The 23,831-nt window shown below is 49.0% G+C and overlaps 1 long non-coding RNA gene across 1 annotated transcript in view; it reads left to right on the forward strand.

The window, feature by feature from the left end:
* Positions 1 to 1,439: 1,439 nt before the first annotated feature.
* The window catches only part of LOC142580056 (uncharacterized), a 66,712-nt gene continuing 44,320 nt past the window's right edge, over positions 1,440 to 23,831 (forward strand). The window contains exon 1 of the long non-coding RNA XR_012827550.1: positions 1,440 to 1,454. This is a non-coding gene — a long non-coding RNA (uncharacterized LOC142580056). The remainder of the gene's footprint in view (positions 1,455 to 23,831) is intronic.

Genomic DNA, 23,831 nt, shown 5'->3' on the forward strand with positions numbered 1-23,831 from the left:
ATTAAAAATGCAATACATACACACATTGCTCAATGCGTGGACGTGTACACGTTACTCAGATTTATGCATCAATGCTTTCAACACCCTTCAGGCGTCAGTTTAACACCCTTCTTCGAGCAAAGTCACACCTTATGCGTGGTATACACCCTTGTGATAGGGTGTGCTGGCCGTAAAGGGTGCTAAAAGGGTGTGGGCGTGGGTGTAGATGCAGAAAGCACCCCTTCTAACACCCATAAGGGTGTAAGAATGTTTAGTGTGTGGGGTTCTATCATACCGGAAACATTGCGAGCTTACGATGCACCATTCCTGCCACGTGTGTTTGTTTCAGTTTCAGTTTATTATTCTTTCGAGATACATGGTTGTTAAGAGTATACAGGCGAGTGTCCCAAAGTCAAACGACTGCAGCGGGGCTCTCGGTGAACAAGATTGGTACAAAATGATTAATTAATACAGCAGTGTAAAATTATGCAATATATAAGTAAATATTAAGTGAACGAAGTAGTGAAAAGGAATACATTCGATTTTTATGCAAGGAGTCATACATGAAAAAAGAAAATTCGCACATTATCAATCTCAATTATTATAACCTATTTAATAAAGGAAGTACACACTTTATATACAAAGTAAGTTAATCAGGACAACTAGTTATACAAAATTAAATTTTTAGGTTCACATTTGAATGCATGGAAGGATGATGATGCTTTAAGAGCATGGGGTAAGTCATTCCGCAGTTGAATCGCTTATCCGCCCTTATCCGGCGAAGAAAGATTACAGCGAGCATCGCTGACGCTGTTCTAAGCTTTGTCTGAAAACAGGACTCCGCGGTGACACAACACTGCAAACGAACATCCGGTGCGTTTATTCCATGGTGTGTCTAGTGTCGTAGGGCCCCTTAGTTGCGTAATTAGCAAAGCGATAAAGAGATGGCACCACTGTTGCCCGTACATATATCGGTGCTCGCGGGAATAAGGCGTCTTGCGTCTTGTGTGGTATGGGTTAACATCTATGTCGTTCTTCTCCTGATCGCACTGCTGGCCAACACTACAATTTGGCGACGAGGATCGGATCCGTTGCACTTTCGCCGCCGCCGATATTCGTCGCCACCCCGGGCACTCCAGCCATTCCATGGCCCCGCTGGGTACGCCTCTTCGAGAATTTTCTTCTCGCGTCTGGAGCTGCCGACCTGCCTGCGCCCCGCCGCCGAGCTTTCTTCCTACACTGCTTGGGGCCGGAAGGACAAAGCATTTTCGATGTGCTCCCATCACCAACGGCACCGAACGAATCTGCTTCAGCCGCTGATCCAGCGGACGCCGCGCTCTCCGAGCAAGACGCCACAGCGACGAGTTCCCCAGACGCATACGACGTGGCCCGCGAGACGATGGCTCGAAATTTCGCGGACACGCGCAACATTCGGCTAGAACGCAACCAATTCCGCTAACGCCGTCAGCTACACGGTGAGTCCATCTCTGAATTCGCCCTCGCGCTTCGAGAACTGGCTGCCTCTTGCGATTTCGGCGAGCAAGCAAACGAAAACATGTGCGAGCAGTTAATCACTGGCGTTGCATCTCCGCAGTTACGTTCTCGGTTGTTATTGGAAGGAGACGCACTGACTTTCGACCGTGCAGTTGAAATCGCGCTGCTTCGTGAGCGAGCTCAGCTTGAGTCTGAAGCCTTTGCTAACCCCATTCAGTGCATCATACAACAGCCACGCCAACGTGACGCTTTTGGAATAACCGGACAAGATAACCGGCTTTTTAGCGACAATGACACACGCGTCCCTAGTCAAGCCCGCGTTCGTCATGCTCGCCCGCCAACTTCAGACACGGCCACCGCCTTCGTTCCGTACAGCGGAATTTCAGGTGCCTGCGGTAATTGCGGCACAGCAGGTTGTGACCCGTCTGTGTGCCGCGCTCGCGGTAAGACCTGCTTCGCATGCGGCCGCCGTGGTCACTTCATGCAAGTCTGCCGTAGCGGCCGCAGCGCACGTGGACGACGCCCGGCTCGCGTCCACGAAGTAGTTTCTGAACAGGACACGTCAGACGACATCAGAATTCTCACTGTTTATGAAAATAAGCCCACAGGTGTCTACATTGAAGTGGTAGTCGCGCCAATCAACTCCAAATCGCAACCGCGCATTGTGAAGTTCTTGGTCGACACTGGATCCGCTGTGTCAATTATACGGGAACAAGAATTCCGAAGCGTGTTCGAAGACACGATACAATAAACCAGCTCCAAACTTATTTTGTTGGACTTCCAACGCCGGAAGATTCCTGTGCTGGGACAATTTAAAGCCGGAATCTCATACAAGCAAAAAACGGCCGTTATAGCGATTCATGTCGCACCCGGAGGGACTTCTTGGTCTGGACGCTGTGCAAGCTCTATAACTACATATTGTGGGTGCACAGCTCCGTTGCCTGCACACGGCTGCCGAAGAAGGTTCAGATGCCATGCTGGAAGGAGCAGCTAAAACTACGCAGGAACAACACAGTCCGCTAAGTCTACCAAAGTTCGTTATGCCAGCTATAGGCAAAATTTTGCCATTTGTTTTCACCAGGCCTTGGACTTGCCAAGGGCATTCAGCACAAGGTCAGGATAAAGTCATCAGCCTCTCCAGTCGTGCAGAAGTTCAGACGTTTGCCACTTTCTCTGCGCAAGCCAGTTAGCGACGAGCTTGAGCGCCTTCTTTCTGAGGATGTCATTGAAACGGTTAACACTTCCGAGTGCGTATCTCCTATCGTTGTAGTCCGCAAGAATGACGGCAGCATCTGCGTCTGCGTTGACTTTAGAGAGCCTAACAAAGCGATTGTAGTTGACAACTTTCCCTTGCCCCATACGGAAGAGCTGCTACACTCTCAATGGAGCACTCCACTTTTCAAAGCTCGATTTAGCTTCTGCCTATTACCAGGTGCTGCTTCACCCAGATAGCAGAGACCTCACTGCTTTCATAACGCACGATGGCCTTTTTCGTTTAAAAAGGGTGTGCTTCGGACTGGCATCAGGCCCAGCTGCGTTTCAACAACTTATGACAACGGTCCTACAAGGCTGCAAAGGGGTACTGTGCTACCTAGACGACATCATTATCTTTGGCAGGACTGATAAAGAGCACTTGAGAAATCTGGAGCAAGTTCTTCAACGCATCTCTGGAGCTGGACTTAAGCTCAATGAGAAATGCGTGTTTAATGCATCGGAGTTACCATTTCTTGGGCATCGCGTCAGCTCGGAAGGAATAGCTTCCCTTCAAGCCAAGGTTGATGATAGCAAATCGTTCATTTTAAGCTCGGAAAACGAGTAGTAAATGTTCCGTGTGCATGTAAATCAGCGCAAAAGCCATCCAGCGCTGCTCTTCCCGAAGATAGAGCAGATGACGAAATTTAAAAGTAGGCGACGCGCAGCTTTGTAGAAGGCACTGGGTTATTTTTCTCCGGTAATTCGGCATTTTCTGAAGCATTCCTCTCACGAGAGCTTTACTAAACCATTCATAAAGATACAAAAGCCTTATTTATACCCAGAATTACGCTTTCTATGAGCACTATTTTTTTGTGCGGGACTATTTCTTTAGTCGCGGAGGCAGTCGGCTGGTACGCTTTGGTCATCTGAGCAGAGCCTCTCCAGTCTTCTAAATTTCTACCCGACTGTAGATTCCCACAGACTATGTAGGCCCCGTAACATGGTCAATCGCCAGTATTTATACACAATAGAAAGCTAATTTTGTATGGCGTGATGTCAACACCCTTTTTAAGCGTCAGTTGGAAAATGGCTCAAAAAATATAGCTCTGCTAGTGTCTATAAAGAAAAAATGGACCTGTAGTTTCGGTGTGCACATAATCGGAAGTGTTTCTGATCCTGCCCAGCACAAAGCAGCCTCTCGAATTTAACCAGGTTTAGCAAAGAAGTGTTGCCGAGTGCTATTTAAAGGTTTTCTTACGGGAGTGGAGCACTCGCTACGGACTTGCCTAAGTACATCCTGTATAACTATCCTGTAAAGCAACCTATATAAGGCGCCCAATACAAGGTATCTAGGAAATGCGGGTGCAGTAGTGCAGTAGAAATCACTTTGCGACTCGGGGTCAAAAAGTATTCGAAGTAAAGAACGACAGAAAGCTGAGCTAGTTGGTAAGGATTCACTATGCAAAAAAGAAGTGAGGCGTGCAGACAGGACACAAGAGTAGAGAAGTGGACAACACTTCTCGTGTTGTCCACTTCTCTACTCTTGTGTCCTGTCTGCACGCCTCACTTCCTTTTGCATTCGAAGTAAATCTGATCTTCAAGAAAAAAATATGGTTTTACGACCTCCTTTAAGAGCCAGAGCAGCCTGTGGGATATATAAACAGCAGATGACATTCACAGATTAGAAAGGTAATGAATTAATCGGAGCTGCCACAATTCGCGCGATGAACTGGTGGCGAATGCCTGAACAGGTGAGAAGTTACCTGACGAATAGATGGACTAATCCTATATAGGCTACCCCATGAAAATGGAGGAAGTCATGATCGGGCAGCACCAATTGAGAATGCGAGCTAAAAATACATGACACAAATATGCGATGAAGTGCTTGCAGCCGATGTCTCGAGCAGTGCAACATTTGCGGTAATTACATAAGACGGGCCACTAAGAACGCATTCGTGACTTCAGCAAGACTGAGTATGGACAGATTGCGCGCCGCCACGAATTCGCTTTAAGATCTATTTGTCAAAACATGTCCCCATCCCAAGAGGATTGCTATTTCGATATTATGAAAGTGGTACTCGCAAAGAACGCAGGTCGTCTTTGTGTTGAATGTTTGCGAAGAGGAATCAAAGCAAAGTTTTCTTTGGCTCTGCGCCCGGCTTTGTTGGTGCTAGCTGCTCACTGCTGTTTTACTATGGAGACATAGGTCTAGCACCGACTATTCCCTTCTCATTATGTACAACAAATTACTGTACCATCGCCAAGGACTCGACCAGAGACGAGGAGTGGAAAGGAGGAGGGGGCAATCACGTGTCCAGTCTGCCACCTCCTGGTTACACCAATGGCCATTTATCACCTATCCCATTGCCCGCTACACACTACGCAATCACCGCAACCTCGTGATTCATTGTGACGCAAGGGACCCATCAGGCACGTATCCTGGATTTTTTTCGGGGGGGGGGGGCGGTCCAACCCAGGGCAACTTTCCTATGCAAATGAACGGAGGGGGGTACCTTTACTAGTACAAATGTGAATAGTGCACTCCGTTCACCGTAAAGACGCGTAAACCCGCAAAAGAGAAATGAAATAAGGTGTATCTCACAGGTACGCCTGTGAGATACACCTCTCCGTTACTTGACAAACAGGGAACCACATCAAATGGACTCGCGCAGGAACAACACTGCTAAAAAGAAGTAAAGAAGCGAAAGCGTAAAATAAAGATTTGTAGTAGTGTTTTTTGAATGAGCTCTGGAATAATTATAGAGAAATATATATTTGCGGAACAATCAGAGGTTCCTTTCGATCCCTAGATCACTGCTCTAACAAGTGCAAGAACCGACTCGTAGAAAGTTGTGTAACGATGCGCGGCCGCCAGTGCCGTACAACCACGTAGAGCGCAGGACACTGCGGTTCTAGAGGTACTGTGCCCACCGCAAAAGGATAGAAATACCACTCCCGTAAGCACAGCAGAGAAGTGGCTACGTCAGCCGGCTCGACTGATAACTGTAGAAGCGTGATTCAAAACACACGGAATTGTTGTCCGTTTGCGGCGGCGTTTTCTTTACTTTCTTTTTAAATAAAAGAAGCAATGGTTAAATTTGTTAATTTTCGCTTTTCATTCATATTTGGCTGTTGCATCGGCACTCTTCCTTAGTAGACTGCTTAATTTCTCAACCGCCTTGAGGCTCTTGTCCTCAGTTGCCAATTTTGCGCGAAAAGTGCTGCTATGAAATGAAGGGAAAACGAGATGAGGCAACGGATGAAATTCGTATTGTCTATAGATTTAGCGGTTATTGCAGGGCTTCATGATAGACGCTGTTTTGCATGATTTTATTTTCTACCTTATCTAACCCGTATCACGGTTATATGGTTCCGATGATCTGCCAGCGTCGCGGAGAGCTGTCACTCGAGGAGCAAAAGAAAAAGCAAAAGGAAAAGTTAAACGCAGCCGGCGTTTTCTCCGGCCACAACTCGTTCCACGAGCATACAAACCAGCTCACTATGAACCGAATCCTTCCTGGTTCCTGGATCAGTCTGAACCTCAGTCCCTGGATCAGTCTGAAGAAAATTGACTTAACGAAGCAACAGCGATGCGCGTGATCGTTGAATACATGGTGACAACTGAACGTATCTCGGTTTAACCACGCGGACACCGAATCGATGACAAAATTGTCCTTCATGCTCCAGGAGATGCCGATAGCTACTGCCAACCAAAAGGAGGGGAAAAGGCAGCAAAATGTTAACCGCCGAATAGCTGTCAGGTCTCAAGATTGATTTGGCGACAGTTTAGAAACGTGTGTGAGGAGTGGTGGCATCGGAGGGGGAGGTATGCCGCCTAATTTCCGGAGAGATGGGGCCCCCGAGCCCCCCCCCCCCCCGCCCCCCTTGTTACGTGCCTGGGCCCCATAGATGCCGCCACAAAGCCGTCGTGGCTTTCAGTTTCTTGCGTTGGGGTGCAAGGACAGAAAGAAACGGTCTGACGTGAAGAACTCACCAACGGAAGCAGTTGACTGTGTACGTAAATGGCAAAACCTCAATACACGTTAATGACTAAACAGGACATTGAGCGCGATAGAGGTGTGCGCTGGAAGGAACGTTTATACAGTTTTGTGCAAAAAGCTTCAGACAGGCACCAAGCGAAGGCAAGGCACACAATTTTATCAGACTAAATCACATTCACACGACACATACAATGGCTAACTGCCAACAAAGGCTTGCATGTGTGTTCCGTTTTGTTTGTTCTTCCCTCAACTTTCTCGTACTAGTAGAGAGCTACTAAAATGATGTGCCAACAAGGCCGAAAGCGCACCTTTCCAATGTATAAGTGTCAAGGTTAAGAGCGCCTTCATCGCAAAGGGAAGCACGGCGCAGAAAGGCATTTTAAAAAATCTAGGCTTTTACGGGCCACAACCACGATCTACATACGAAGCGGATCGCAGGGGGGGAATCTGCAATAATTCTAACCAATGGGGGCTCTTTTACGTGTACCGAGTGTGCCATCCACGGTGGCTTTGTCATCTCGCCTCTATTGAGATACGGCTGCCGCAGCCGGGGTCTCTGCGTCCTTGGGCTTAGCAGCACATCTCCAAAGCCACAACGTCACCACGGTGGGTGAAAAAAAGCACACATATGTCTCAATAAAGTTTTACCATACCATACCATACCATACCACATGTTTCTTCCTAAACGTGAAGGTAAACAGTGATATTTGCATGCGAACCAAAATGAATATTTGGCAATATCGAACAGTGAATTTTCGAATAAAATACGAATACATGAGCAGAAAGAAGCATGGAGAGCATTACGCACAGAAATGGAACGAAGATGCGCGGCCGCCATGAACAGTCAGCAGCAGGGTGAAAATAACACGCGCATTCGAAAAGCTAATCACATTTCATCATTTGCGTTGCTATGGTCGCTCATCTATGCTTGTATGAGCTGTCTGGTGGCGCCGCCTGTGTCGGGGCCGGGTTCGCGACGCGACAATAAAGGCGCTTGATGCTGCGACGCTCAAAGGGGCAGACCTGTCTTCGCACGCGGCGTTCGAGCTGCCTCAAGATTTGACATGGTGTCAGAAGTAGCCGAATGAACGCCTTCATTCGCTTTCATCGACGCAGAAGAATCCATGGCCAGGAAGCACCAGACTTCCTATTCCAAGTGGCTCGGTATTCTCTTTGGTAAGGCAACGCATTCGGCTTCACCAATGCTGCACCTTGGCCAACTGAGAAAACGCTATGAGTGCTACGCAGCTGTGTCCAGTTTGCCAGATTTTCGCCGATGTGCAGATATGCTGACTTTTACACTGTATGGGCCCTAAAAATCGTCTTTTCCCGGATACTTTCTCACTTTCTGCGGATGAACCGCCATCCTGCGAACCATCCTCTAGCATTTCACAAAGCTCTTTGCTCACTCGGGTACGAGCTCGATGAATGTTCTCGCTTTCACAAGCGTACTCAAGAATAAGGCGAAAGCGTTGACGCTTACTGCGCAGAACTGTGCAGGCTAGTGAAGCGTTGAAACTTCCCTCGGCCCAAGTCAAAGAGCGTCTCGCGAGGCAAAATTTTGTAGACGGCTTAAGAGGCACTCGTTCCTTGAAACAGCTATGCCGTAACTCCAAGCTGACGCTAAAGGATGCTTGGACACGAGCGCGTCAATGGGAGGATGCCAACCAAGAAAAAGCGGCGAACGGAACTGCATAAGGTTCAACGTCCGTTCAACAAGGCGCAGCCAGGTTTCACAGGGCCCTTAGACGCTTGGATGCCAGGTAGCGAGACGCGCCGCCCAGGATGGAGCGCTCCGGCGACACCACTAGCTCTTTCTGTGGCCGCTCACTGCATCCACGTTGAGAATGCCCAATAAGTGCGTCCCTCTGCAATCACTGTCGAAAGAAAGGTTATTTCGCTGAGGTATGTCGCTCCCGCAGATTAACGCCGACCAAGCTCTCTACTATATGCCTGGATACTGTCGTGGTGCCTGATAACGCAAAGTATGTGGACGTCACGGTAAACTATTATACTGCCTCTTTCAAGGTTGACTTTGGTGTGCAAGTCTCGGCAGTGCCAGAAAGTTTCCCTACTGTGCATTTGCAGCTTGACAAAGGGAACAACCTGTTCACAGGTCCAGGTGGTCAACCGCTTCGAGTGCTTGGATCGTACGTCGCCCAGCTCAATGGGTGAGGGAGAACAACTATTCAGCGACTGTATGTGGTACAGTCTCTTTCTGCTCCACTACAAAGTTTGCCAGCGCTCCAAGCATTCAAGGTTGTCAGATTTCTTGGAGGGGTAGCGACTGCTCAGCCGCCGCATCATGTGGAACTGTTCAAATGCTTCGGCATACTGAAGAATGAGTACCAGATCAGACATAAGCCTGGCGCCGTATTATTCTCACTTAGCGCTCCTAGACGAATCCCGATTCCATTGCATGGAATTGTCCGACAGGAACGGGGCATGATGGAAGCCGATGGAGTCATTCGTTTGGTTGATAAACCAATTTTTTTTTGTGTGTGTGCAGAATTCGTTGCACTTCCAAAGTATTCAGGTGGTTACCGACATTGCGTCGTCCTGACTAGTTGAATGAAGCTGTGCTCCGGGAGCGCCACATGTTGGCAACCATTGAGCTAGTTCTTGTTCTTCTAGGCGTCTCAAAGGTTTTCTCTAAGCTGGATGCTACGGTCGGCTTCCGCAAGATCGAGTTCTCTATACAGCCTCAGGAGCTAACGACTGTCGTCACGCTTTTTGGCCGATATTTCTTTTGTCGCCTGCCATCTGGTATCGCATCAGCTCCAGAATATTCTCAAAAACAAATGGCATGGATCCTAGATGGTCAAAAATGGGCAGCAAATATGATAGACGACATCCTTGGCTTCAGTCATAACAGAAAAAGAGCCTAATGCCATCTTCGAGCAAGTCCTGCGGCCTTTCCGAAGCAGGTGTAGCAAAGAAAAGTGCCACTTTGGTATGTCCGAAGTGTATTCATTGTGCGCAGTCGTCTCAGCTCATGGCGTCAGAGCCGTTCCAGCCTAACTGAAGGCTTTGAATACTCTTGAAGCTCCCAAGGACATCGCTAAACTTTGCCGACTTCTCGGGTTGGTGAACCATTTAGCCAGGGTTTCTTGCCGGCATCTCCGAGATAACAACTCGCACGGGCACTTTTGAGCAAGAAAACACCCTGGTCGTGGCTGCCTTATCAAGAGTCAGCCTTCAGCAGAATCAAGCTCTTAGTATCAGAGAGATATATGGGGAAGGGCCAGCTTTCCTGTGCCACAAAAATTTCGGCGGACATCAGTTTTTTTCTACTGGGAACTGTCTCACTTCTAACGCAGACCTCAGGAGAACGTCTACCTATAGAGTTTGCTTCTGGCTCCATGACAGCCATTGAACAAAAGCACAGTCAGACAGAGAAGAGAGCCCTGGCGGCGACATGGGCAATACGGGGATTTGATGAGTTCGTACATGATATTAATTTCGTTGTGTAAACGGACCATCTACCACTAGTCGCGCTGTTGTCAATATGGAACTCAATACACTTACTCCTCGTATCCAAAGAATGCACCTCAAACATATTCACTGTCAGTGCCCCACGTACTATGATCCAGAGAAACTACTAACAACTTAGGACGCTGTCTTGAAGATACCGCCCAAGGTTAGCTGTTCTCTGGTCACGGCGAAATTATTTGCAACGGAAATTGTTATCAGCGCATCCTCAACGTTGCCGTTTACTCCCGAAGTCATTATGAGGGCCAAAGCATGGGTGGGGAGTATACATCGCTAATATCATACACCCAACATCCTTCGCCTAAGTAGAAGAAATTGCCATGGCACTTAGCGAAGTATGCTGGCATGGCTAATTCACAGTCTGTGATGGTTTTCTACTCAAAGGCCAATGCATAGTGGTTCCCACTTCCTTGGGACCTACAGTTCTGAATTTACTGCACGGTGGTCATCAAGGTGTAAACCAGTCCAAAGCTAAAGCCTGAGATTCAGTGTGGTGGCCAGGAATTTCAGGAGACATAGATTCTATGGTGGCCAGAACGGAGCAGCCTAGATCACATATCACAGATGACAGCCTATTACATTCGCACAAATCCAGCAGATGCACTTATTTTCACACCTTTACCGGGTCGCTGATGGGAGGTTGTTGCTATGGACGTCTTACACTGGCGAAGGAAAAAATTTTTGCTTGTTGTGTATTACTACTTTCCCTTCTCCGAAGTTGTTACCCTTCCATCGTCAACAGCTTCTACGGTGGTCGAGGAACTTAAGAGCATGTTTCATCGGCATGGTATCAGGGAAGTCGTAAGATCAGATAATGGTCCACCATTTTCCTCTCATGAACTCAAAAAGTTTGACAAAGCCTATTATGGTTTCACCCTCGTGACCAACAACCTACGCTTTTCTCAGTTGAACGGAGAGACAGAAGGGATGGTCCGCACAGTGAAGAAACTGCTTGGCAAATCGAGTGAGCCACAACTGACTTCACTCAGTTATTGAGCTCACTGCACTGCAAATTTGAGCTGAACAAGTCGTGTCGCCTGTGACGTGTAGCGTTACCAGTCAGTCATTGCCGAGCGTAAGCGTGTCCAGGAGAAAGCATGGCACCCCGAAAGAACGACGCGGAATCGTGCTCAACTAGAGTGGAACTGCGTACGATTGCGTGTACGGCTGCCACAACCGCTACGGAAACACCACCGGTAAGCTCCCAAAGAAAAAATTTTAAGGATTTCCTGGGAAGTCTTACGAGAAATAGCAACGTGAGCGTTGGATACGGGCCGTGCAACGGGCGACGTAAACAACGACGCTCTTCATTTTATAGTGCTTTTTCGCTATCATTAGCGACGCGACGATGGCCGCAGCCAGAGTTGCGGCGCGTTTACAACATCCACGGCATTCAGACTTACATGTGCAACTCGCACCCTGAATATGCATAGGGTACAAGGACCTCTGGGTAATAAAGATCTGACTGCGGCTTAGCTCAGCTAACCGTGTATGCGCAAAGCGAAAGCTTTGTTTAGCCTGGTGAATTCTTGGTTTCACTTGCTAAACCTTTGATTTAGCTGCAATTATTACACTTCGGTACACAATCATCGGTAAGCCAGGTATGACGGCTGTGCCTAGGTCGGTGGCTGGACATCATTAGGCTTCGGTAGACACGCATCGTTTCACGGTGCGACACCTGTTGTGCCACAGGAGGAGCACAAGTAATAAAGATGCAAAGAGACGCCGTCGAAGCACAAACGAACAGGGCACGAACGCAGTCACTACTGATCCCGACATTGCGAAGCCTGTTGCATTCCGGACACTCTCCAGTGAAGCAGCTCGCCAGCCGATATCCGCGGGGTGGTCAGACTCAACTTGGCGACGATTGCTCAAATCCTCCCGCTTCCGTTCGACGTCTAGAAAAGACAGACCGGCCTTGCCCTTATCCGTGGCCAGGCTCGCACTGACTAGGCGAGCGCGGCGTTCCTCTTAGCTAGGCGCGCGGCGAATCACGTGGTCAGGCGACGACCCAACTTTGGATAGCGCATGCGGCAAGCCGGCAGCGGTGGCGGTGGAGCTCGGCGCGGCAAGTGACGTGATGCGTATCCAAGGCGAATTGTTCCCAAACCAGCCTTCGACATTCAAGTTTCTCCATGAGTAAGCAGCAACAGCTGAAAAATGCTCCCGTACTATGCAACGACTTCTTTTCGTCGTCATCAAGCCCTCGACAAACATCACTTGCTAAGCAACGCATAATAACCGAAGAATTCGCTCGACCCATATGCGCGAGCTCTTACCAAGTTTCGATTCCAGAACGTTCAGCTATAAAGAAACAAGGGTCCGAAATGCAGTGCCACGACACCATCCGGCCATCGAAAAGCCCATGGGTATCTGCTGTAGTCTTGGTGAAGAAAACAGATGGTAACCTGCGTTTCTGTGCAGATCATCGTCGGCTGAACAAGATGACCACGAAGGATGCATACCCGCTCCCACGGATAGACGACGCATTGAACCGGCTCTGGAACGATAAGTGTTTTTCATCAATGAATCTCACTAATGGTTACTGGCAAAAATAAGTTGACGAGAGCGATAGCGAGAAGACTGCCTTCATCACGCCGAAAAGCCTGTATGAGTTAAAGGTCATGTCATTCGTACTGTGCTCGGCACTTGCAGCGTTCCAGCGCGTGATGGACCCACTATTTGAAGGTTTGAAGTGGCAGACCTGTCTCGTCTACTTGGATGACGTCGTTGTTTTATCTTCGAATTTCGACGGTAGCCATGGCAGCGACGACACGCTACCATGGCTACCAGGCCGGAGCCTGAGTTCGAGCCACCAATACCACCGTTCCGGTCAAGCTACGTCGGCGCATGGTTGGCGCAGCTTCAGGCGGCCTATGAGCTCCTTGAAGATCTGCCGCGGGATCCCCAACTCCCCCTCAGCGCTGCATCGCTTGGCGCACGCCCCTAGACAAACGACGACAGGCTGTGCTGTACTTCCACGGCGCTAGATACTACCCACTTCCTGACGTTGAACGCGCGGTACGTCGCACAGCTCCTCAAATACGCTGAACAACGGCACCCAGAGCGCCCTTTCCCGTGCCTTCGTAATCAGGGCCGCCTTCCCTCGACCTGCGCTGATACCGGCTCGTGGACCGACAGACGCACTACTGCGTAATTCCCGGCCTCATTGCCTTTATCGCCACTAACGATGTCACGTGAGAGTGGTGACATTGCCGAACCAACACTGGCTCCCGTACCTCACGCCGTCGCGTCGGTCTCCAACATCGCACCTGCCACTCGGACCCCAACCAATGATACACTCTAACCGCCCGCGCCCTCCGCTGAGCGAGCCTCCGAGATGGCGCGCATGTTCTGTATTTTTCCGGCTCCGCTGCCTTGGACCGTGTCAACTGGAGCTGGGCCGCAGTACCTAGAAGCCACCGAGCGTGATGTAGCTGCAGCAATGATCTCCGTCGCTTTCCTACGCAGCCGCTCCTCTCCTTCGGCCCATTCGCTGTTGGTCCCCTCTGGCGCCAGCTCTGGCAGGTCAGACATTGGAGCCTGGGAGCAGTTGCCGAGCGACGCGGACAGGGCAGATCGTGACATCATCCTCCCGTTTCGCAAGTCCTGATAGTGTGTTGCATTCACCCCTAATCCTCTCCTTCGCGTCGTGCCTGCACTGGAGCTCGTCAACGAGCATGAATCGCCTGGTGCTGCCATGACTCTCAAAGATTTTCGGCAACCCGCGCCGGTGCCATCATCGAGAGTCGTCTGACGACGCCTATCTCGCCGTTTTTAGCGCCACTCGTGTCCAGCACTACTAACCGTGGTAAGACCCGAGCTCAGGCTGGTGCGCGCCAGATCATCTTGTAGTGACAAGGAAGATGTCACACGCAGAAGCCTCCAGCTTCCGACGTCAACCTTGAGTCGAGCAATACCGGATAAGCAGGCGAACAAGCTGAATCCAACAGGGCTCACACATCTGCGGCGGCGTTAGGATCAAGCTTGCGGCTTGTCGTGTCCGCCACCAAAAGCGCCCAGTCCCCGTTCGTTTCGCATGGCGTACGCTAACTGCTAGAGGGGGATCTGTTTTCACACTCTTTGTCAATACGTGCTATGTACCTTTCGTCTTGTGTGACACTCCCAGCCTCGTCCACCGGAGAAATTTATTGCTGCTCTTCGCTTTCCACATGCTCGCACTACTTGAACTGCCCATGGATCTTTTTGACACTTGGCTTTCCCTAATTTGCTTTATCGCCGTTCCCTCTGGGCGGGGGGCCCTGAAGCGCCCACTGACGCTCTAACGCGTGGTGCTTTGGCCGGCGCCCGGAAGAAAATAAAATTGCCTGGCGTGTGCTCGAGGCGCAAGCTCGGTACGCCCAGTGCCATTCTGGAAGGGTGCTACGTTGCTCGGCGCAGACGCTGCAGCCGCCGCTCCGCGTACAGCCTTTGCCCTTCTGAGACGACTGAAGGGCTCTTGGGCCGCCTTCATGTCCATCCTACAAGCATAAACGACGCCTGTATTCACAACCAGTGCTCGCCCGCTTCGACGAAGACGCCGACACCGAGATCCACACTAACACAAGTAACCTAGGCCTCGGCGCCATCCTATTCCAAACTAAACACAGATTTGAAAGGGTCATTGCTTACTTCCGCTGTTGGCTGTAGAAAGCGGAAGCTAATTGTTATACGATGGGAAAAGAAAGCCTTGCAATTATTTGACCTAATAAAAAATTCCGCCCTTACTTTTTGGGAGGCCGTTCAAAGTCGTAAGAAACCGTAAGGTATTGTATTGGCTGGTAAATTTAAAGGACGCTTCAGGTCGCCTCGCACGACGGAGTCTGCAGGCTCCAGAAATTTGACATCACCTTCGTCTACAAGTTGGGAAGGAAACACTCCTATGGCTGCTGCCTATCACGCGCATCCATTGACCCACCGCCGCAAGTCGACAAGGACGATAACGCTTTCCTCTGAACAATATGGGCGCGAGACTTCGCTGAACACCAGCCAGCAGACCACGAGCTTAAAAGCCTCGTCGAGTACTTGCAAAGCAACAGTGACATTGTCCCTAGCGTATTTAGGCGAGGATTCTTCGTTTTCTTTGCATAACGACGTCCTCGTAAAGGACTTCTCAACAGTACGCGCCAACTGCATTCTTGTGCCCTCAGCACTGCGTCCACAGGGTCTGCACGTCTACATCACTATATTACCGCTGATCACCTCGGATTTTCCCGTACGCTATGGAGCATACAAGACAAGTGTTACCGGTCGCGCCTGACCGCCGACGTCACCCTCTACGTCGGGATTTGCTGACACTGCCAGCGACGGAAGGCACCACAAACAAGGCCAGCGGGAATGCTGCAGCTTATCGAGCCATCTTGTCAACCATTCCAGTACATCGAATTGGACTCTTGGGGTCATTTTCGACGTCACCATCCGCGAATAAGGGAATCGATATGGCTGCTAACGATGTTACCCGCTACGCCAAAACGAAAGCCCTACCCAATGTTAACGCGACAGAAGTGGCGAAATTCCATGTCCGGGTGGAGCTTACTGAAACCATGCTGCAATACAGCCAGACAACACCATAAGATAACCGCTGACCACCTGCAGACGAATGGCCTTACGGAGCGCCTAGGACGCTTGTCGGCAAACATGTCATCCAAGTACGTCGATGTCAAGCACACGACCTGGGATGCGATCCTTCCCTACGTGACCATCGCTTACAAGATGGCGGTGCAAGAAACAACCCAGATCACACCGTTCGAGCTGCATTATGGAAGGAACCCGACGAGGACTGTCGACACCTTGCTGCCACACGTTGCCAACGAAGAAAATGTCGACGTCGCCACCTATATGCAGTGTGCCGAAGAAGCACGACCACTGGCCCGCCTGCGCACCAATAACCAGCAAAGGATGGACAGCCGACACCACAATCTTTGACGACGTTACATGGGATACCATCCCTGCGACCGTGATTAGGTATGAACTCCGATATGCCGACTAGGACGTATTGAGTACCTTTTGCGACGATATCTCGGACCCTACAACTTCATTCGACTTATCGGGGTACTGAACTATGAGGTCATGCTAGACAGCATTTTGCAATCACAGCGACGCCACGCATGACCTGAAGTCGTCGACATGGGGCATGTTAAGCATTTCGACACCCTCTGACGAACTTCTGGAAATTGTTTCTTCGTTGCTTTGTTCTTTACTTTACTACGGCTACTTTTGCTTTTCGCTCTTGCATTTGCAGCATCGGGACGATATTCCTTAAGAGGGGGGCACCGACACGTGAACGTGTTTATCATTTACAGGCAACCGATTTTCGCTGGCTAACAAATGTGAAACGTAATCTCTCGGCGCAGGACACGCTTGCATGTATGGGAAGTTTCTCGAATGTTATTGATAGTTTTACCCGCTGTCTATGTCACCGAACGTTGTGTTATCTTATTGTATGCACAAAGCGAATTTTGTAGTACTTTCCTGAAGGCACGTGCACGCTAGCGATTACGCTGGAACAATTCAGCTACACAAGCTTCCGTGAACTTTTCTTCATCCCATTGTGAACAAGGCTTGCGTAGGGAAGCCGAAACGTCTTTTAGATTTAATCCTTTTTTAGTACTTCTTTTGGTTGGTGTCCGTCGTTTTAGTGCTTCAATCCAACTAGTCGTGCTTAAAAGCTGATGCGCTTTACCCGCTTATCAGATTTTCGATGATCGACGCCTTCGCTCGCCGCTATTGTTGTGCTTGCTTGAGTGTTACTTATTCTAAAGGGTACAAGTTCGCCCAATATCGACTTAAATTTGTGATCTACAGTTTTGACAATGCATCGTTCTTCGCCGTCACTATAACGTGAGAGTATTTCTATTTATCTTCATTCATTAGGCAGAACAATCGGGGTTTCATCGTCTAAGACAGGCCGCGGTTCGGTCTGGCGTAGCTGTTGAGGTGCCTAATTAAGCTCAATGTTTGACGGAAACCCGTCTGGTCGGGATTGAACATGGTGAAAACGTAGACTATGCCGACCAAAAGGAAATTTAAAAGAAAAAAAGACGTTCCGGCTCCCACATGGGAGCCTTGTTCACAGGTAAAAGAAACAAATGTGTTCGAGCAGTTTCTTTAAATAGTCATGAACACGTGACGCAGGAAGTGCGCATACATTGGCTGCAGATTGTCGTCGCTCCTGTTGAGAATGTGTAGCGTAGCCTTAATGATGAGCAATCCATGAAAAAGGCGTCGAGATAGCCAGTTATTTCTTGCAAGGACACTTGCCTTCCCCAAGTCAATTGCATGCCTGCTTGAAGTGGCATGCTCAGCCAAAGCACTGGATTTCACATTTACTTTTCTTACGTCATAGTTATACTGTTTAAGACGCCTTTCAAAGTCACCTGTTTCGCCAATATACGCGTAGCCACAATCCGCACATGGCACAACGTAGACTACACCTGGGAATTTCTCTTTTGGTAATTTGTCCCAAGAATTGACGTGCCATTGTCGTAGTCTCTTGTTTGGAATGGGTGCTACTTGAACATTGCAAGAACGCTGAACATGGCTCAGAGCTTCACTTGTGGACGGGATATATGGTATTCCGGCGCGCTTTTCAGCAGGTGCAGCATAGGGTAACTGCCATTGTCGTTTCACAACATCCAAGAAAGAAGTTGGGTATTCACAGGCGGGATAGTTCTCGCCGTACCACGCTTACGTCGGCTGCGTAGTCTTCCTGTCTCGTGCAGATTTTCTCCGCGCAACGTAGAAGCGTGGAAACCACTGCCTTTTTATGAGAAGTAGGTTGCATAGACCCGAAATGCAAGTAGCGTCCTGTGGGAGTTGACTTTCTGATAACTTCAAACCACAAAGTGGACCCCTTTCTTTCAATCAGCATATCAAGAAATGGGAGGTTGCCGTCGACTTCCTCTTCCACCGTGAACTTGATCACTGCTGCTACGCTGTTCAGGTGCGAAGTGAACGAGTGAACTGCTTCTTTGTGAATGATGCAAATACAGTCGTCCACGTAGCGAAAAAATGCCTTCGGAGCAAGTCTAAACGAAGAGAGCGCTCGACTTTCAAATGGTTCAATTGTAAAATTAGCGGCCGTTAGCGATGTAGAAGCTCCCATAGCTGTTCTGTGGACCTGTTTGTAGAAACGCCTTTGGAGCGTAAAGTACGTGTTTGATAAACAGAACTGCAACAGCTGAGCTCGTTCCGGGGCATCGACATGCGATATTACGGGTAGAGTTGCATCCGACTCCAGAGTGGTCATGCATACATCCACAGCCCCTTGGCGCTTTATTGCAAAGCGATTTCACATCAGAAGAGACTATGATGTCATCTTGATCCAGTGCGACGTCAAGGACTTTGTCTATCAAGTCATAGGAGGTGCGGATGTGAGTGGCACGTTGTCCGACACAGGGCGAAATTACACGATGTAAAAATCCTGATAGATTGTGGAGGGGGGAGCGCATAAAACCTACAATTGGACGCATGGGGACGCCTGACTTGTGAACCGTGGCTAGGCCATACAGAACTGGGGTTGAATCATTGTGACAAAATAATGTGAAATACAGTAACTTGCGTTCTGGGGGGACCATGAACACAAATGTCCACTTTTCATTGATGTCCAATTATGAAATACAAGGCACAGTATCGTGGTGGTTTCACTTTTTAATACCTATAGCATTGTTTGTACTTCAGCCATTTTCAGCCTGCGTTTCTATCTATCTATCTATCTATATCTATCTATCTATCTATCTATCTATCTATCTATCTATCTATCTATCTATCTATCTATCTATCTATCTATCTATCTATCTATCTATCTATCTATCTATCTATCTATCTATCTATCTATCTATCTATCTATCTATCCATGTGCCTTTGAACGTGGCCTCAACGATGAGAGTGAAGGCTAGACATGAATCGACCCCAAAATCCAAGGACGTAACATGTATGCGTAGGTGAATCATGCCCTTCTGTGGACTGGTCGCGTCCCCATAGGAGTTGAGTTTGTAAAGCGCCAGGTATGGTGCTGAGGTTGTCAAAATTCGCTGTCGTACATTTTCAATATTGTTATTTTTCTTGTGTTTTGCCTCTTTCCGCTTTTTTATTCAGGCTTTTTTCAATGCGTCCGCATTTCTTGCAGTAGTTGCAGGAAGCTGTCTGAAACCTGGAAGTGTCCGGACTATGTTGTGCGTCACAAAACCAACAGCGTTGATTATTCCTTTGGGTACATGTACTGGAGCTGCCTTGCTTTTCTGTCTTGCAGAAAGTGCTGCTGGTCTTTTGCGCTGTTGCGTAATCAGTGGCTGTTTTACCGTGAAGTTCATCATGTCGTTGGAAGAGCTGTTTTACCGTGAAGTTGGTTATGCCAACCCTGCTGAAGACTTCAGAAGGTTGAGGATGAAAATGAGCTGTGAGCATCTCGACTATGTCCTCGTGATAAATTTGGCTGGGCTGCTTGGGGTTGTAGTAGTAGTATAAAACTTTTATTTAAAAAAAGAAAAAAAAATCACACTCAGGTCCAGTGGGTGGGTCCCTCAGTCCAGGGCCCCACTGGCGATCGCGGCACGCCGGGCTTGGTCGAGAAGGGCCAGTTGGTCCTCCCGCACCGTGCTGGCTAGCCACACCTCCCACTGCCTACTGTTGAAATTTTGCCCCATAAGGGGTGATTGGATTTCTTGTGGCCGACTCTGGCACGACCATGTGATATGGTCAAGAGATGGCCGCCCTCCGCACCAAGGGCAAGTGTTGGGATACCGGGTGGGGTGTATGTGGTGTAGTAGGAGTAGGTGTGGGTATGTACGGGTTTGTAGTCGGCGCCAGTCCCGCATTTGCGCTGAGTCCAAGGATGTGTCTGGAAAGCTATACCGTTGCCTTCCTCGTCTCTGTGCCTCCAAGATATCTTTTGCTGTGATCGGAGATTCTACGAGAGTGCGTTCCGTCGCTCGGATGCTATATTCTCGAGCGAGGCGGTCCGCCCTCTCGTTACCGCTCACTCCGGCGTGCGCCGGACACCACGTAATAGCGTGGTGTTCCGTGAGATTTCTTCCTAGGATTTTGACGGTGAGTTTGGGCAGGGTGCCTGCCATGAAAAGGCGACATGCCGACTGCGAGTCGGTTAGTATTACCGCAGACCGTGCTCTATTTTCAGCGTCACGTATAGCCAGAGCCACCGCAGTAGCCTCTGCTGTGGCCACCGACCCTGTTCTGACTGTTGCGGAAATAGTAGTTTGTGCGTTTGTGGCTACCACAGTGAAAGTTTTGCTATCCTGTTTGCACGCGTCCGTGTAATAAACCTCCGGATTTCTACCGAACCTGCGTTCGAGTGTCCTGGCCCGTGCAAGGCGCCGTTGTCTATGGTATTTCTCGCTCATGTTTTTAGGGATTGGGGACACAGAGATCTGCGCTCGTATGTTCGGTGGGAGTAGTTCTGTTTGGTCGTTACAATGTGCCGGTCTGAGTGGATACCCTAATCGACGGAGAAGTGTTCGACCTTGCTCCGTGGAATTGAGCCTTTCTCGTTGAGCGATCAGTGTTGCAGCCACGAGTTCTTCAAACGTGTTGCTAATACCCATTGCATTAAAAAGGGCCGTGCTAGTGCAAATCGGTAGACCAAGCGCTGCCTTATAAGCTGTGCGTATAAGGGCGTTTATTTTAGTTTCCTCTGAGTTTGAGACTTTTTGGAAAGGAAGGCCAAAGGTTACACGGCTTATGATAAATGCCTGTACGAGCCTTATCGTCTCTTCCTCCTTGAAGCCTTTTCTGTTTCTTGCTACTCTGTTTATCATTCTAGACACGCTGTTGCATGACAGCGCACACAACGTCGTATGTCTCTTGCCCGCACAAAGTTAGCAGATGACCACGTATATTAGAAGCGTCTGTATTCTCATTAGCTTTGAAAAACAATCGAAGGCTCCCATACCAAGCTCTCCAGGAGCCGGAGCTGCCACTGAATATGGGAAGCTGATCAAAGCCAGGAGTCGCCATGTTGATCCTTGACGTCGGTGAAGTGCCGGTGAGTCCATAGTCTTCCTCGTCGCCAACTCTTACCTCTCTACAGCCGTGGCTGGCTGCCTACAATATATATTAATTCAAGAGAACAGGAGCATAATAACAGACAGTATTTTAGGCGTAGGAGCCTGCACTGGCTCGGGCCGTGAGACACGTTCGGACCAAATACGCCAGTGCCTTCGCACGCGCGCCTATTGTTCACTAGGATTGAGGAATGGGCGAGTTGGTATTGCTTTCGAAAACTGGTTCAGTGCAAGAAAGAAGGAAAAGAGCGCCGACTTCAGTCAGTGCTCTCTCGTCGCTTCCTTTCCATGTTGCGCTGTACCAGTTTTAGAAAGCAGTTCGTCGTTGTCGTCTTCCGGTGATATATCAGTATGTGCTCCTGACCGTGATACATCATGGTCGTTCCACTGTCGTAATTCAAACTTCGTGGTATCTTACTCTCATCATGCTGTCACCGTCGCGCTTTCTATCCCGACTCAGTGGCCTACGTTGTCCACGAGCTTGGGCCACTGTACTCCGTTCCATACACAACAGTCAACGCCGTGGAAGCTACACAAGAAGTTTGGTCAGGAAAAGACCCTATTGCCACTGGCAAACAAACACCCTGTTATAGTTAGACCAATGACCTTACGCAGTGCCTCTACAATACCCTCGCCGACATGCTCACGATGTATGCCTGCGTTGAGCGCAAGGCGTAGGACGCCGTGCTTCTTACACAAATTTCGCCTACAAAAGAACAGTACAAGAAGGAACGCTCATGACGTACTTCCAGCTGGTTTGCGATAGAACCTCGCGGCTGCGCTTACCTCGGTGTTGCTGAACGTCACCGACGATCGACGTGGCTGCCGGTCTCCAGTGGGTTGTAAAAGCCAAGGTACTGACGTGCCTGAGCATTGAGAAGGGTCAAAGGAGCAGCAACCACACATTGAAACCTACGACGATGCTCTGTGGAATGGCTCGGGGTCAATGTTCAACACCAGTGCGCCGACATGGACTTTGTGATAAGATTCGTAGAGACAGGTACGCGATAGCATAGGTGGTGTCTCTCTTGGCATCTTTAAATGTGCGTGATCGAGTGTTCATTAAAGCGAAGCTTTCTCTGGGAACCCTCCCACTGCGGCGCCAAGGTGCTTCTGCATTCCTGCCGAAGCGCTCCACGCAAGACATTAACTAGTCGGCTTACGCAGCCATCTATCCTTACAGAAGGGACTCATTCTGTTCCCCACGAAATCACGCAATGAAGCCACCAACGCTGACTAAATATCTTCGCTGGATGGAGAAAATGTACTCCTTAAAGCACGTGATTCCCTTATTAAAGCGAACCATATATTAGTCTTCCTCACCACTGCAACCATTGAGGAGAAGTTGCACTTAGAACGTCAGCAACATTTGTTCGGGCTGCACAAAATATTCCAACGCATCGAGACGCGGGTCGACGGAGTCGTACCCGATGGCGCTGCAAAGTCGCAGCTTTGCCACGTACGACTTGAAGACTTGGCGTTGGCTTTGTCGTTCGCTTTAAACACTTTTACGAACGCTAACGAAGTGTAGAACATTTCCTTATACAATTTTTTATTCCATCGTGATGGCATTTAATGCTTATTGTCTGGGTTTTGATGTACCGTTTTAAGCATTCGGACAATACTTTCAGAAGAGGGGAATTTCCACGCGCCGTTCGCTACTCTTTGCCGCTGACCGCTTTGCGGAACTGTCGCTCTTATGGGTTACAATATTCGTGCAATGCACGCTTTCTTCGGCCAAACATTTCTGAACATTGTCGGGAATACTGTAGCGGGAAGGCGTGTTTGACCAGACTGTGCGTCAGACGGGAACGCCGCTGTACACGCTCGAATACACGTGAGCGCCAGCGATTGCTCCGGGCTGTGCGATTACGATGGTAATGAAGAGATGAGCTTGAAGCTGCCGATGATCACGCTCGCCGCTATCATTGTCGCTTAAATACTCATTTCGCTTCTGTCTCAAGGTCACAGAACGAATAGTTATATTTTTGGTAGGAATTTTCTGGTATTAGTCATGATTTTGCCCCGCCACCACAGCATGACTATATGCACTCTAAATTCGTCGCAATCGGCTACCTGCGGCCAGATCCGCGTCAAAGAAAAATCAGTAATGCTTAGCACGGTTCGAGGTTCCGAAAACAACTATCAACAGCAAACAGTTGGTAATAAGTTGGACATGTGAGCACAAATTTAGGATAGCCGCACTTTCGTGTTATGTTTAAACTTTGCCAAGTAAGCATTTACGGAGCTCTGTAAGCACTGGCTCATGCCAATAGGTACTACCTTGTATATGCTTAGGAGGACGATATCATGATTACTGAACCGTGAGCAGCTTTAAGTTCTATAACCTTGCGTTTTGCAAAAAAGAGCTGTGGTAGAATGAACACGTTCCACGCTGGCTACCTTAAGAAGTTCCTCAGACATCTCAGCAGCGCCGTATTTCTCCTATACTTGGAATATTTACAGACGAAGTGGTCGTAATAGATTACTGATCGTATAGTTTTGAGAAACTGCCGTGCATGCTTCCATAGTAATTAACATGGATTCTCGCTTTAATAACCCTTTTCACTGCATTAATAAGCGTGACAACAGCGTCACGCACAGCCAAGTTGCAGTTGCGAATAACAATTGAGTCGCGCACCTGTTTAGTCGC

Source organism: Dermacentor variabilis, chromosome 4, assembly GCF_050947875.1.
Source record: "Dermacentor variabilis isolate Ectoservices chromosome 4, ASM5094787v1, whole genome shotgun sequence".
Taxonomy (NCBI): domain Eukaryota; kingdom Metazoa; phylum Arthropoda; class Arachnida; order Ixodida; family Ixodidae; genus Dermacentor; species Dermacentor variabilis.